The sequence below is a fragment of the Canis lupus genome, chromosome 2, assembly GCF_048164855.1.
Source record: "Canis lupus baileyi chromosome 2, mCanLup2.hap1, whole genome shotgun sequence".
In the NCBI taxonomy this organism is placed as follows: Eukaryota; Metazoa; Chordata; class Mammalia; order Carnivora; family Canidae; genus Canis; species Canis lupus.
Window position 1 is genome coordinate 85,244,379 of NC_132839.1, and position 14,234 is coordinate 85,258,612.

The 14,234-nt window shown below is 50.0% G+C and overlaps 2 long non-coding RNA genes across 2 annotated transcripts; both read left to right on the top strand.

Annotated features, from left to right (window-relative positions):
* Positions 1–4,339: 4,339 nt before the first annotated feature.
* Positions 4,340–9,356, top strand: LOC140622750 (uncharacterized). Its single transcript, XR_012022438.1, has 3 exons — positions 4,340–5,164; positions 5,605–5,954; positions 6,617–9,356. It is a non-coding gene; the product is annotated as an uncharacterized lncRNA (long non-coding RNA).
* Positions 9,357–9,541: 185 nt separating this feature from the next.
* On the top strand, positions 9,542–12,546 carry LOC140622754 (uncharacterized). The gene is made up of 3 exons (XR_012022440.1): positions 9,542–10,623; positions 11,419–11,531; positions 12,329–12,546. It is a non-coding gene; the product is annotated as an uncharacterized lncRNA (long non-coding RNA).
* Positions 12,547–14,234: the final 1,688 nt, after the last annotated feature.

Sequence of the window (14,234 nt, forward strand, 5' to 3'; positions counted from 1 at the left end):
GGCCCAGGGCGTGGTCCTGGAGTCCCTGGATCCAGTCCCACATCGGGCTCCCTGCCTGGAGCCTGCTTCTCCCTCTGCCTGTGTCTCTGCCTCTCTCTCTCTCTGTCTCTCTGTGTCTCTCATGAATAAATAAATAAAATCTTAAAAAAAAAAAAAACAGAAAATAGGTTTACTCTCTGTAAGAATCTGCTTTTTCTGGTACCTGTAAATCCTATCTTATTTTTCCTGCACCATTTCGTCATTTGCTGAGAGTCTCCAACGTACGACGTCAGACCTAAGAATATGCAGATAAGTAAATATGCCCTATCTTTGATTTGCTGACAGCCTAGTGGGAGAAAACGGACATATAAGTGAATGATTACAACACGGCACAATAAATATTGTAAAAAACAGGCTGCTGGATCACAGTAGAAAGAGTGGCTAATTCCGCCCGGCCAAATACAAAAAGAGCTTCTTGGAGGGGCTTCTTGGAGGCTTCTTATATATGATCTGGGATTTGAACAGGTGTGAAACACATAATTTAGGCAGGGTGTACCCTATGCAGACATGGAGATAGGGGAGGGCACGGCAGGTTGGGTAGAAATGATGGAACTTGGTGAACAATTGGATATGGGAAGTTGAGGGAAGGGAGAGAAATGAAGCTATTTCCAAAATTTCTTTCTTTCTTTCTTTCTTTCTTTCTTTCTTTCTTTCTTTCTTTCATTCATTCAATTTAGCACATACTCTGCGACAAGAGAGGAAGGAGATGAATTGCATTAAGTGGAAGGGATAGTGTAAGGGGAGAAGCTGATTTGAGGGATGAGGTCAGATGTGAACACGTTGACCAACAGTCTCCTGCAAAGCCTCCAGCTCTACTGGCCTGTCCTGCCCTGGGAAACAGGACTGCTGAGAGGAGGAGCAGGTTCAGGCTGCAGATGAGAGGTAGGACCATCAGCAAAGGGGGTCCTGGACATGACCAGACACACAATTTGTGGAGCCCGATGAAAAATAAAAATGTGGGCCCCCTCGTTCAAAAAAGCAGGAAAAAAGTGCCGTTAAAGTCATTGAACACACTTAAGGTACTAAAATACAAGAGTGTTTTCCTTTCTTCTACAACCTCTCAACATATCATGGAGGTTTTTATGGGCTGTTTAATGTTGTTCTCAATAAATAAAAATGTAAAATTATTGGCATGAACTTTACCATGAATCTTTATATGGTGCAATGCAAGCACTCAATGTAAATACCAGAACATTTAACTTGAAATCGCTAAAGTTAAGCGACCTATTTCTCGGCTTGACCTTGGAAGATGAGTCAAGCTGGTCAGAAGAAACGAACACAAGCTGGACTTGGGGAAGTTAGAAGGAGGAAGAAGAGGCTCCCGCAGGGCATGGTGTGGGCCCAGAGGACTTGAGGATACTTGTAGGGTGAATCCAGTGCCTTGCAGGTGTCCGGGATTCCACCCTGGGATTGGCACATTCCCATGCAGTTGGAAGGGACAGCTGCCACGTTCCCCCTCCCACCAGCACCCAGGCCAACGTACCACACCTCAGCAGGGAGACAGGAAGTCAAGTCAGGCATCTCCCCTTTACACAGGCCAGCTGTCCCAACCCACAACAGATGGGCGACCCCAACAGTATCGCAACCCCTGTGCCAGGATGTGCTGGGTATTTGGATCAAGGGTGGTGAGAGGCTGGCCCTGGCCAGCTCACCCGCTGAATGAGCTGTGCTGCTGGCAACCTGGGGCAGGGGGCGGACAGCCCCCACTGCTGAGCCTCGCCCCGAGATGCCACTGATTGTGACCCCTGCTTTCCTCACACCTGCGCTCAGATCCCTGCCGGGGTGAGGAGCAGCGGTTTGGGCAGGGGTGGAGGAGGCATGGAGGGGAACAGGCAAGACCCATGTGTGCAAAGGTCGAAAAGACGGAGGCCGAGAACGCTTCCCAGGGAGGCAGGGGGAGGAGAGATTACACAGAAGTGAGAGGCCAAGCCTCCAGGACATGCTCCGTTGTCCCATCAGACTTCACCCACAAAACACACATCCAGAGATATTTTAAGAACTTCAAGACAGCAGCTGCACAGCATTAAGCCCCAAGCACGGAGGCCTTCCGAGTGTGGGCTCCTGTGAAACCACATTGGTTGCACACCCATGGAGCCAGCCCTAGGCTCACGACATCACCCAAGAGGCTGAGAAAATAGAAGAGAGCCAAGCAGGAAGACTAGAGAACCCCCACATGAGAGAAGTAGGGGGGTGGGGATGGCAGTGGGAAGCGAAAGCAAGGCAGAGATGAACAAGCAGGAGAGAGAGGTAGGCCCAGAAGCCGACGGAACTAGAGGATCTTCTGCAGCAGAGGCTTCTCCTAGCAGGTCTGCAGAGATGTTTACTCGTCCCACAAGCATGTAAAAAATCTGAGCCAACATCTAAAAATTGGAAACACTCACAAAAACCAAGCTTTGAAACAAAACAAGCAGAACAAAATCAAGGGGTTTAGCAAGGCTGGCTCTACACGTCTCCATGGCCATAATGGAGCCAGGGATGAGCAACAGCTGGTCCCCTGGAAAGGGCACCTGCCCCCCCCAAGTGCCAGGCCACCTATGGCTCCCCGGGGGCCTGCACGTGCAGCTCCACTCACATGTTTGGCCCGTTACACGTAGGCACAGGGGTTGAGAAACTCGGGTCTGCGCTGCTGCGTCCAATGTCGCAGAAAGGTCAAGTAAGAGGGGCCTAAAAATAGGGCACTGGATTTGGCAAGTAGGGAAACATTGGTAACATCTGAATCGGAGCGGCCTGAATGGAGCGATGGAATGGAAGCCAGATGGCAGTGGGCTGGGACGTGAATGGGAGGTGATGAAGTGCAGCCTGCAAGGGGAGAGGCTCATTTTTCTCAGATTTATTTTGTCATAAAGGAGGGTGATGGAAAAGCAGTTCGAACCCACCTCGCCATCCGCGTTCCTCCCGCATCCTCCTTCCCACATGCTTTATAACTAAAGAAAGAAGTAAAGCAACATGACTTGAAGGAAGATCTCTGTTTAAAATTTTACATTGCAAGGGGGAAAAAAAATCAGTTCAAGACCAGCAGTGGAAATTAACTGGGATTTTACTGTTCTCTGTCAGCATGTCATACCCAAGGATCCCAATCATGAGTCCTTACGGCTGCCAGCATTGGTCTTAGGGAAAATTAAATGAGGCCATTTCAGACTCACTCAGAGGGGCTTTTTGTTTTGTTTTGTTGTAAGCCACCTTAAAATATTTTGTTTTAGGGCAACGTGATGTTTTACAGCAAGTTGCAGGAAAAACCCGTTATGTTGGTATCGCAGAACAACACAGAATTACACATTCAGGAGCGACTTTAAAAATCGAGCAAACTGTTTAGACAGACCTATGTTGTTGTTGTTGTTGTTTTTTTTTTAAATAACAAACTATTCAGATCCTAAGCTGTTGTGTAGCATAAGCAACATTCCTCCTTTCAATTGTTGAATAAACTAATCTTAAAATAAATGAAGACATCTGTTTCCACCTACTGCACCGTTGTTTGGATGTTTTACAGACTTGTCTGTTCATACAGAATGTAATGGAGAAGGCTGATATTTTATCATGAACATAGTTAGGTTTAGATTCAGCAGGCTCCGCATTTTACGAAAGGTCTGACTTGGTCAAGCATACCCTGTCCCCAAAGTGGAACTCGCCAGAATTTTGAAAGCCGAATGCCTCCTGCTTGGTACTACTGGCGATGCTCGGTTCTGATTTGTTAACAGATTTCGGCGAGGCAATTTAGGTCAAGGTTTGGAACCCTTGCAAAGTAATCGGATTTTCACCGTGGCTTCCGCTAGCCTGTCAAAGCACAGGAAGCCTGGTGGCTCCCTCCGTGGCCTACTCTTGCCAACGACGTAGAGTTCACCAAGGTCTTGTGAGAGATGCAGCCTTCAACACCTAATTGTGTGCATGGATGTGATTTTGTGACTTTGAGTGCATGTCAAGTCCATGAGACAGGCAACCCTTATTAAAAAAAAAAAAGAAAGAAAAAGTGTGTGTGGGGGGGAGATTGTGTTATTCTTGTTTGTTTTTAATGCAGTTCTGGAAGGCGCCTAGGCTTTATTTAATAAATTGCTAGATGTCATTAAGAAAAGCCCAGAGCCTAACTGTAAACCCCCTTAATCTACCACTTTAAGCATCACTCTCCGACGCCGATAAATAACTTCAGCCTGCAAGGAAGCTGAAACCATCTGCGTGAAGTGCAAACTTGCAAGTCAGTGGGCTGGTTCTGTGCACAACCCCAACAACTGGCCCATCCTAGGCTCGGATGCAGATGGTATGGGGAGCTGATGGGATCATCGCCGAAGGTGTAGGGAGGGAAGGGCTCTGTGGTAGGCATAGGAAATGGATGCGTTGGGGCCAGGGCGATGGGAAAATCAGCCATTCTCACTTTTTTCTTCATTATTCAGCTGCTCTTTAGCCATTAGAGACCTAGATTCTGTGCCCAGTACATCACTGAAATGCATGTCTGCAAACCCCATGGGATTTTCGTCAACATTTATTCTCCTTGACACCCTGCAGGAGCTAAGCATCGTGGCAGGTCCCATTTTTCATGAAGCCTTCTTCTCCCCGGACCTCCAAGGCCCAGAACTGTCTTGGTTTCCCTGCTACTTCTCCAGCTCCTCTCTCTCCTCTCCGACGCTCCGTCCTCCCACCCACCTGCGCACAGGCCTCCTGGTGGGCCTCCTTCCCTTCCCCTCACCCTTGGTGATCTCATCCCATATTATGCTTTTGGTTCTCTCTCCTATGCAGATGACTACTGAATCATGTTATATAAACCCAGCTTCTTTGCCAAGTTGTAGGCCAATGCCAGTGAGCAGGGTAGTGGAGAGAGCTAGAAAATTGGAAGTGAAATCAAACGAATGACAGGTGAAAATTCATAATGCGACAGATGCCGATTCTTCTCTGCCTTCCACAGCTCCCAAGTCACTTTAATTCTGCCTCCCCGACTTCTCCTAGTGCCTGAAACAATGGGGAGCATCGTGCTGCAGTCTCCGATTTCTCCTCTCCCCTTTCGTCTCATCCCACCGAGCCCCACAGCCTTTAAATACTGTATTTCTGCGAGAGCTTGGCCCCCCGCCCCCCCCCAACTCCTTACACTCATCAAGCTTCTCCCGCAAGCTGCAGTCACAGCGCCCGACTGCAGGCCTCGGTGAGTCTCCTCTGCTAATCAAAACCAGGGCGGCCCCGCTGCCCAGTATCTGAGCTCCTCCGGGACAGGTACCCGCGAGGCCTCCACGGCTTTTCTTCCCCCCACTCTCCCGTTTGACCCCTGCGCCCCAGTCAAACTGGACCATTTCTCCAAATAGCCCTGCAAGCTCTCCCACCCGGGCCTTTGTGCCCCCCACAGAGCGGCCCTCCGCCTTCATCCCTTAGCCTGACCTCAAGGCGATGTTGGTCTGTGTTTGGACGGGAGGGTAGAAACCACCCTAAGGTGGGGGGGAACCTGGGTGGCTCAGGAGGTCAAGCATCTGACTTGGGCTCAGGTCGTGATCCTGGGATCGAGCCCTGCTCGGTGAGGAGTCTGCTGCTCCCTCTCCCTTGGCCCCTCCCCTCCCTTGTGATCTCTTTCTTTCTCTGTTTTAACCACAGGGAACCCCATACGGAGGATCGGAGGATGGGAGAATCCGTTTCGAAGATGCTGGAAGGGTTGGAAGAGCAAGAGGAAGGAGGAGGAGGGCTGAGGCAGCAAGAAAGGAGCCACAGCTAAGCACCTTTGGTCTGAAGCCCCCGAATCCACCCCTGCCTCTCGTTGCTTGTAGGTTCTGGATGTGCTGGGTGCGATCCCCCCCACCCCTACTCCAGCAACCAGCTGACTCCCAGAGCCAAAGCAGGTCTCTCCTGCCGCCTGCGGGTGTCCCCTGAGCCTGGATGGCCGGAGAGCCTGGCCCTGCCTCTTGGAAGCGCGACACACAAGGGCAGGTGGCTCTCCGAGACAGCAGGTGGGTCCCTGGGCCGGGGCCCAGCTCAGATGCCCAGGGTTTCCCCAAGTATCCCATGACTCGTCACCCCCTTCCCTGCACCCCCCCACCCGGGCCACCACCCCCAGCTGAAACAAACCTCTCCACTCTCCTGGATTCTGCTGGAACTGTACTGGTCTCCGCTCAGGTCAGGGCTACCCATTCTGGGGTGGGCGCTCCGCGAGGTGCTGCAACACAAGCACGAGTGGTGCAGGCTGGGCTTCTGTCCCCCTGGAGCCTCCCCGCGTGCAAAGCCCTGTTGGAGACACAGTGAAAGGTGCGGCTGCGACGTCGTTGGAGAGGAACTGAGACAAGGGGGTACAAGTGTGGGAGCCCACGGGAAAGGTGTGTAAACCCAGCTGGGAGAGTCACGAAGGGCTTGCAGAGGAAGCCGGGGTCTGAAGCCCAAGAGGTAGGGGTCAGGGGAAGTGCTCTTGGTAGAAAATGTCATGCAAAGGCCCTGCGGCGAGCAGTGGGCTCCACGCGGAGGAGCCAGAGCGTGGGCACAGCTGCGGGCCCCCACATCTGGAAGTGGAGGAGGGGAGGGCCAGGAGGGGGAGAAACGGGGCTGGAGGAAGCAGTGGGTGGCACACTGGGCCGGGCCTGCATGGCCCCATCTGGGGGTCTGTGCTTTATCCTGGCAGCTGTGGGAGGCCACTGAAGGGCCCCGGGCAGGATGTGACCTGGTCACTAGGGTGCCTCCTCGGACGCCTGCGTGGAGATCACCTACCACAGAAGTCCCACGATCCGTGACAGCTCTTACACACCTGCTCCCCGTCTGTCCCAAGGTGCTTTAGACACATTAGATCTCCGAAAAGCCCCTCGCTCTCAAGATTAGAATCTCATTTTTTTTCCCCTGCCACCCACTGGATGATTTCATTCTTCCCCCATTCCGAAAAAGGCAAAAAACTACAGGGACAGGACCCAAGGCAGTGGTTGCCAGGGCCCGGGAGGGGCCACAGAGGTCGCCTACAGAGGGGTGCCAGGGGATTTCAGGGGGCGATAGAAATAGTGTTTTGTGACTCTATGTGGCAAAACTCACAGAACTGAACACTGACAAGGGAGATTTTCCTGCTTGTAAATTATGCTTCAAAAGCCTGACTTTAAAGGAGAATATCTTTCCTTCCCACTGAATCTTGCACAGGCACCGCGTCCCTGATTTCTCTGGTGGCGCCACCTCCTACCTTGGCGTTTGTGAAGTCTCATTACTGGTGTCAATTTTTTTTTTTTTTTTTTGAGAGGGAGACAGAGAATCTTAAGCGGGCTTCACACCCAGCGTGGAGCTGCACTCGGGGCTCGATCCCACAACCCTGAGATCACGGTCTGAGCCGCAACCAGGAGTCAAGATGCTTAGCCAACTGAGCCACCCAGGCACCCTTACTGATTACCGATGTTGATTTAAAGCTATCTGTTCCTCAGTCTCTCTCTTCTGGCTCGTTGCTAGTGTGTAGGAATGCCACTGATATCTGTGCATGGATGTGACGTCCTGCCACTTTGCTGGATTCCTGTACCGAGTCCTGGCAATCTGGGGAGGGTGGAATCTTCTGGGTTTTCCACGTAGAGTATTATGTCGTGTGCGAGGAGTGAGGGTGTGACTTCTCTGCCGATTTGGATGCCTTCTATTTCTTTTTTCTTGTCCGATGGCTGAGGCTAGGACTTCTAGTACTGTGTTGAACTGCAGTGGCGACAGTGGGCATCACTGTCATTCCCTCTCTAACTTCTTAAGAGTTCTTGAACTCTTTTACATTTATTTTTTTAAAGATTTTATTTATTTATTCGTGAGAGACACAGAGAGAAGCAGAGACACAGGCAGAGGGAGAAGCAGGCTCCCTGCAGGGAGCCCCATATTCTCTGTGGGCTTTTCATGTGTGGTTTGTATGATATGGAGTGGTGTTCCTCAATATCATAAAAGCCATATACGGGGAATCCCTGGAGATGGCTCGGCGGTTTAGCACCTCCCTTCTGCCCGGGGCATGATGCTGGAGTCCCAGGATCGAGTCCCACGTGGGACTCCTGCATGGAGCCTGCTTCTCCCTCTGCCTGTGTCTCCGCCTCTCTGTGTGTCTCTCATGAATGAATGAATAAAATAAAAAAAAAAAAGCCATATACGAATAGGAAGCAAACTGAGGGTCACTGGTGAGGAGGTGGGAGGGGGATGGGGTAACTGGGGGATGGGCACTAGGGAGGCCACGTGACACAGTGGGCACTGGGTGTTGTATGCAACTGATGAGTCACTAAGTCTGCCTCTGAAACTGGTAATACATTATATGCCAATTAATTGGATTTAAATGACATTAAATTAAATCTTAAACAAATTTAAGAAATCTGTCCCCCAGCAAGTAAAACCTCTCCTTGCTTGTCTCTGTGTGTGTGCAACCACGATTCAGCTCCTGGAGGACGATGGGCGGAACATCCTTACACTTGGATTGTTTTTCCTGCAGGTAACTCAGCCCTCACTCATTTTGAGGGAGTATCGGTCAAGCCAGAGAAGTGACCTCAGCTTTGATGGACTCTTCCATAGCCTTCGGACTGACTTCCCTCTGGCTTGTCCGGTGCCCGTCCCCACCCTTTCCTTTCCTCATAGTTCCTTTGCTCGAGCCTCCCCATGTGCTATTGTACAGATGCGAAAGGTTCTAACCAGGCGGCGTGCAAAACTAGGCATTAAGCAGGAAGAGAAAATGACTAATAATTTCAAACCTGGAAAGTAAAAAGAGCACCAGTCTTCCCATATTTTGCCTGGGAAGTGAAGGCCGCTGCAGATTTCTGGATCCTTCCGGCTCTACACTGGCCGAGCCGCAGCCTGCAGCCTGGCAGGCCCTGCCTGCTTGTGTTTGCGAGGTCAGAAGCCTGTGATTCTAAAAGATATCCAATTTCCAGAAAAAAAACAGAAGGCTACCTTTGGAGGATCAAGGAAGGATTTCCCACCCAGAGTGAGGCCCTAGGGTAAAAGGATTATTTTACCATAGTCATTTGCCAAAAACCTGATTTCCTTGAGTCGCACAGAGAGAGAAATCACTTTTATTTTTGTCTTATGCCCTGGAAAAATCTGACATGCGGAAGTCTCGATTTTAACTGTTAGGTGTTTAACATCACCGTGGTTTGCCCAGCACGTAGAAATACTTGTAGAAATTCCCTTCATTCTAACACAAAGCCCAACAGAATAATAAGAACAGGCATTTTGTTTTTGCTAAGTAGCTTGAAGTGGGTATAGGTTCTTCACCTGTGATGTGTGAGCCTTCTCATTGTCATTCAATAGCACCTTTAAATTGAAAGACAGAAAAAATAAATAAATAAATGTAAAGACAGGCATCAGCAACCTGCTGCCCCAGGGGCCAAATCTGGCCCACCACTTGTTTTTGTGAATAAAGTTTTATTGAAACACCACCAGCCCCATTTGTTTACATATTGTCTGTGGCTGCTTTCCCCACAAGAGCTGAGCTGTGGAGTTTGGCAGAGATCACGTGGCCTGAAAAGCCACAAATATTTACTACCTGACCCTTTACAGAAGGTTGACCACTCTTGCTCTGAGAGACAACAGTTTCCAGAATCAGTTTCAGAAGCCTCATCAGTCCTGTGCTCAGACCTAATTTTCGAAGTTAAGCATGGAAAGGTAGCATCTGGGTTGTGATAATCTCTCTCACTAGGACAGATGTTTTGTTTTGAATGAAAACTAGGAAAAAGGTTAATTAAATTATTGGGGTTTTTTTTCCCCCTAGAAAACATCTTAGGCAAGGTTTTCAGTCGGCCTTCTTTGTGATACATAAAATTCATCCCCTTGTGTCCATGTGTTTTCACGCACCTTTGATGGTAAATCACTTCAAACATCAGAAAAAGCAATCACTCTTATGCTCTTGGTAGTGTAAGACATTGACATTTTGGGGTTACCAGCAAAGATCTAAATAAAGATCCTCTGTTCACCGCTAAAAATGGGCAGATGCCCATCTACTCAAACCCTGGGTGTGATTCCAAGAGTTCAGAGGTCTGAAGCCTCCGTGGACAGTCCAGGTGAGTTCCTTCTTTCTGGAAGGATGAGTCCCTGCAGGCAGGACTTGGGGGCACCAGCCACTTTAGGAGGGGCCCGAGGAGGCTATTGGGGCGATCCCAGCAGCCGTGAAAGATCCCACCTCACAGGCAGTCGCTCTGGTTTCCAAAACTGAAGTCGGAAAGGGTGTTCAGGCTACAGACGCAGATCTAGGCCCTGGTTCTGTGTGGCCGCAGATACAAACAAAAACTTGGGTCCATATGTGACTTGCAGGAGCTGTCATGGGGCGCTTAGGGGATCTCCAGGAATAGAGGACAGCCGCCGGGGTCAGAGGGGTACACGTCCCAGGAATATGCAGACACCGCACAGCTCAGAGAGCTCCGGGAGGGCCCCACACTCCACCGTGCTGATCTCTCAGTTTTGTCTACACGTCGGTGTGTAGTGCAAGGCAGTCCCACAGGAACATCTGCTCTGCGGAGGCAGATGTCACACCCGCTTCCTGTAACTGAAGGGACGACAGGATAACCCGGCCAAGTGAAGGATGGGAGTGCAGGCCTCTCTAGCAAAGTCTCCACTGGCACGAAGACCCTGCGGCGCTTGCAGATCGCTGAGCCATCAGGAGGGACGAAGAAGCCCCGTCACCTGCTTGGCCGTGGATGGAACCGGAGGGTATGATGCTGAGTGACAGAAGCCCCTCGGAGAAGGAGGATCATCACCCGGTCTCACTCATGTGGGGACTATAAGAAATAGTGAAAGGGACTTTGAGGGAAGGAGGGGGAGTGGGAAAAATCAGAGAGGGAGACAGATCACGAGGGACTCCTGACTCTGGGGAACCAACAAAGGGGTGCAGAAGGGGAGGTGGGTGGGGGGGTGACTGGGTGACGGGCTAAAGAGGGCACTTGATGGGATGAGCACTGGGTGTTATACTCCGTGTTGGCAAATTGAATTTAAATTTTTAAAAATGTAAAAAAAAAAGTGCAGGCCAACGGGCCAAACGCAGCTGTTTCTCATTTGCATATAAGTAGTGTTTATTCACAGACGGAGCAGAGCCGCTGACTTGCAAGCACTTGTCAAGTTGAACAAACAGTTCTGTAATCTTCCCTCCAAATTCAGATGTGAGATGAAGGGCTCCGCTGGTGGGGTCAGCTTCTTACCGAAATGTCTTTCGTGGGCGAGGGCCACGGTGGGGCCGATGCATCACTGGATGACATCGCCCCAGTCACCGAAGCCCCCCCCCCATCCCCGAGTCCGGCTGCTGGATGCCTCCTGCAGGGTGGAGGGGTGTGCAAGGGGTGCAGAAGGAACTGCCCAAAGGTCAGCTACAGATAGGCGTGCTGAGGTCCTGAGCAGGTCACAACGCAAACCCCTGGGGCTGGCCCTGCGTCAGGTCCCCTGGGCTGCTGCAATAATTCCCGGGGGGCACAGCAGTACCTACTGGGAGTCAGCCCCGTCCTGTGTCCACAGGCATCACCCAGTGCGGCCCCGGCCCGACACAGCAACACGTCTGGGTCCTGATGACGTAAAAACAAACAGAAAATCTTACCTGCCTCCAATAAAACCTTTACCTGGAGCGTTTGGTGAGTCACTGCTGAGCCTAGATAATGCCTCTGCTAAATAGGAATTGTCTCTACAGGCAAGTCATCGGTTTATTGTTTTTTTTTTTTTTTTCTTCTGTGTGAGGGAGGGGAAAGCTGGAGAATTTCCCAGCTGCATGGAGCACCCTCACCCCCACCCCACCTTCCTGTCTCTGTGAGATTGCAAATGTGTTACCCCAAGGAACCAAGGAACTGGGGAGGAGTTCAGAAAGCGGGTGTTGATTTTAGCTCCTCGCTGGCTGCCGAGTGGCCTCAAGCAAATCCTTTAACCCCCCTTGGGCTTGTTTCCTAGGCCCTAAAAAGATCATTAGGGGGAGATGGTTTCTAAAGAAACTTCTCGCTCTAAAATGTGACTGTGTGAAGCTTAGGACGGTCCAAGGATCTTTAACTCCCACAGTGGGCCCTTGAGTCCCAGGAGGGACAAGGCCTGTGTATTATTTAAACAACTGAATTGCAATAAGACTTTTCCCATTAAGGCAATTGGTGCAGGCAAGTACTTTATAATAATCTTCCCAGGAGCTCATTTAAACCTCCATTAAAAAGCAAACATATTTTTCCAAGTGAGCTCCTTCTAATTACCTGTTATTTGAGCTTCATGTTTCCTTGCAACCTTGAGTTCTGGGCTCCTGCGGAGGTCCAGACCAAGTGCACGCTCTCCAGAAAGATCATTGGTTTGATCAAAGTTGTAGGTACACTGATTAAGGGATGTAAACGAAATGGATTTGGTTCTTATCCTCCCTCCCTGTTCTGTGCTTTCTTCCCACTTTCCCGCATCACAGCCTCGACCACTTAAAACAGTGATGGAGAGACGCCTGGGTGGCTCAGTTACGTGTCTGCCTTCGGCTCAGGTCATGGTCTCCGGGTCCTGGGATCGAGCCCAGGGAGGGCTCCGCAGGGAGTCTGCTCGGCTGCTTCTCCCTCCCCCCAGCCCCTGCTTGTGCTCCCTGGTACATTCTCTCAAATAAATAAACACAATCTTTAAAACAGTCATGTAAAAGCTAACGGTTACTCACTCAGTGCCTAATTGCCAAACACTGTTCGAAGAGCCAACTCCAAACACAAAACTCATCATAATTCTAGGTCCTTTCCATTTGTTGATGAAGCAATTTCTCCCTATAATGCTATAAGGCAGGTACTTTTATTACCCTAATTTACCAACGAGGAAACTAAAGCACGGGGAGGTTAGGTGACTTGTCTAGGGTCACACAGCTAGTAAGTGGCAAAAGCAGGATCTGAAGGTGGTCAGGCTCCAGAGCCCACACTCTTTACTGTAGTGCTTTATACTCGGGCATCTTGGGATTCAAGAAGCAATGTTCTATACGAGGAGTTTTTAAAATGTTGTTGCATCAAGTATTTTACTGTCCAAGCAAAGGCTAATCTAGAGATGATCTGGAATGACAAAATGATTTCCCCCTGATTCCAATGGTTTAGGCCAAAAAGCAACAGCCACAAAATCCACGATGTTTTCACCCCATAGTGACTTTCTGGAGAAACTGCCAGTAAAGTCTGCTTTAGACCAAGCCAGAGTCCACAAATCAGGCCACTTCCACTTAAGGCAGATGAGGCTACGGCTTAAGCGGCTAAAAATTAATATCCCTGGTTGATGTACATTAAATCCATTTGGGCGCAGTGATCATAATGGGCATCCCTTGCATTCACGCACACAGCCCGCTGATCCTCTTGACCCCATCTATGGAGGACAAAACTGAGCCTAGGAGTACGAGCTGGTTCTCGTGGGCTCCACGCATCCAGTGAGGACCAGGCCTGGGTAGTCTCCATCCCACCCCTTAAACCCACAGACATCAACATATGTGCCAAAGCAGATCTTGGAGGAAGTTGTCCAAGTTCTTTTTTTGAGGAATCTGCAGCCTAGGTAAGTGGCCTCCGTCCATCTCAACCCAGGGGAACGATCCCATCCTTAAAAGCACGTGCTTGGATGTGGGGGTGGGTAGGTGGGTGCCAGCCTAATGTCTTTGACCCAAACAATGGATTTGGTGACTAAGAGGAGAGATCTTTTGCACTTGATCTTAGCCAAAAGTCTGAGAAGCGATGAGACATCTTTTGTTTTTTTGGTTTTTGTTTTTAAGATTTTATTTATTTATTAATGAGAGACAGAGAGAAAGAGAGAGGCAGAGGGAGAAGCAGGCTCCATGCAGGGAGCCCAATGTGGGACTCGATCCTAGGTCCCCAGGATCAGGCCCTGGGCCGAAGGCGGCGTTAAACCTCTGGGCCATCCGGGCTGCCCCCTGAGACATCTTCTGAATGGCACTACACCTAAAGCTGAGTATTTTAATCAAACAGAAGTGCAAATAGTGTTTCCAGTCTTTGTGTTGGTCATTTACTGTGACAGACCTCGTGGTGGGGACCGTATGCTCACGAGGTTCACGGGCTTGTGATGGGAAGGTCAGGCTATCCTGGTCGCAGTTAAAAATTAGTTACCTTTCCCCACGATACGATTGAATAAGCACATTACCAGTTTATAAAAGAGGTTGTGAAACCTGCCAGGGGAAAAAAATATTATATAACCAGTTTGGGGCAGAAACGTCCTCACCACCCCATCTCAGCAGGGGGCTGAACTGCCCGACTGGCGGGGCGGGGGGGGGGGGATTCATTCCTATTTCATAACTATTATTATTTCTCGGAAGGGCTTATCTTTGATTGCTAACAACCCTTCTCTCTGAGCGG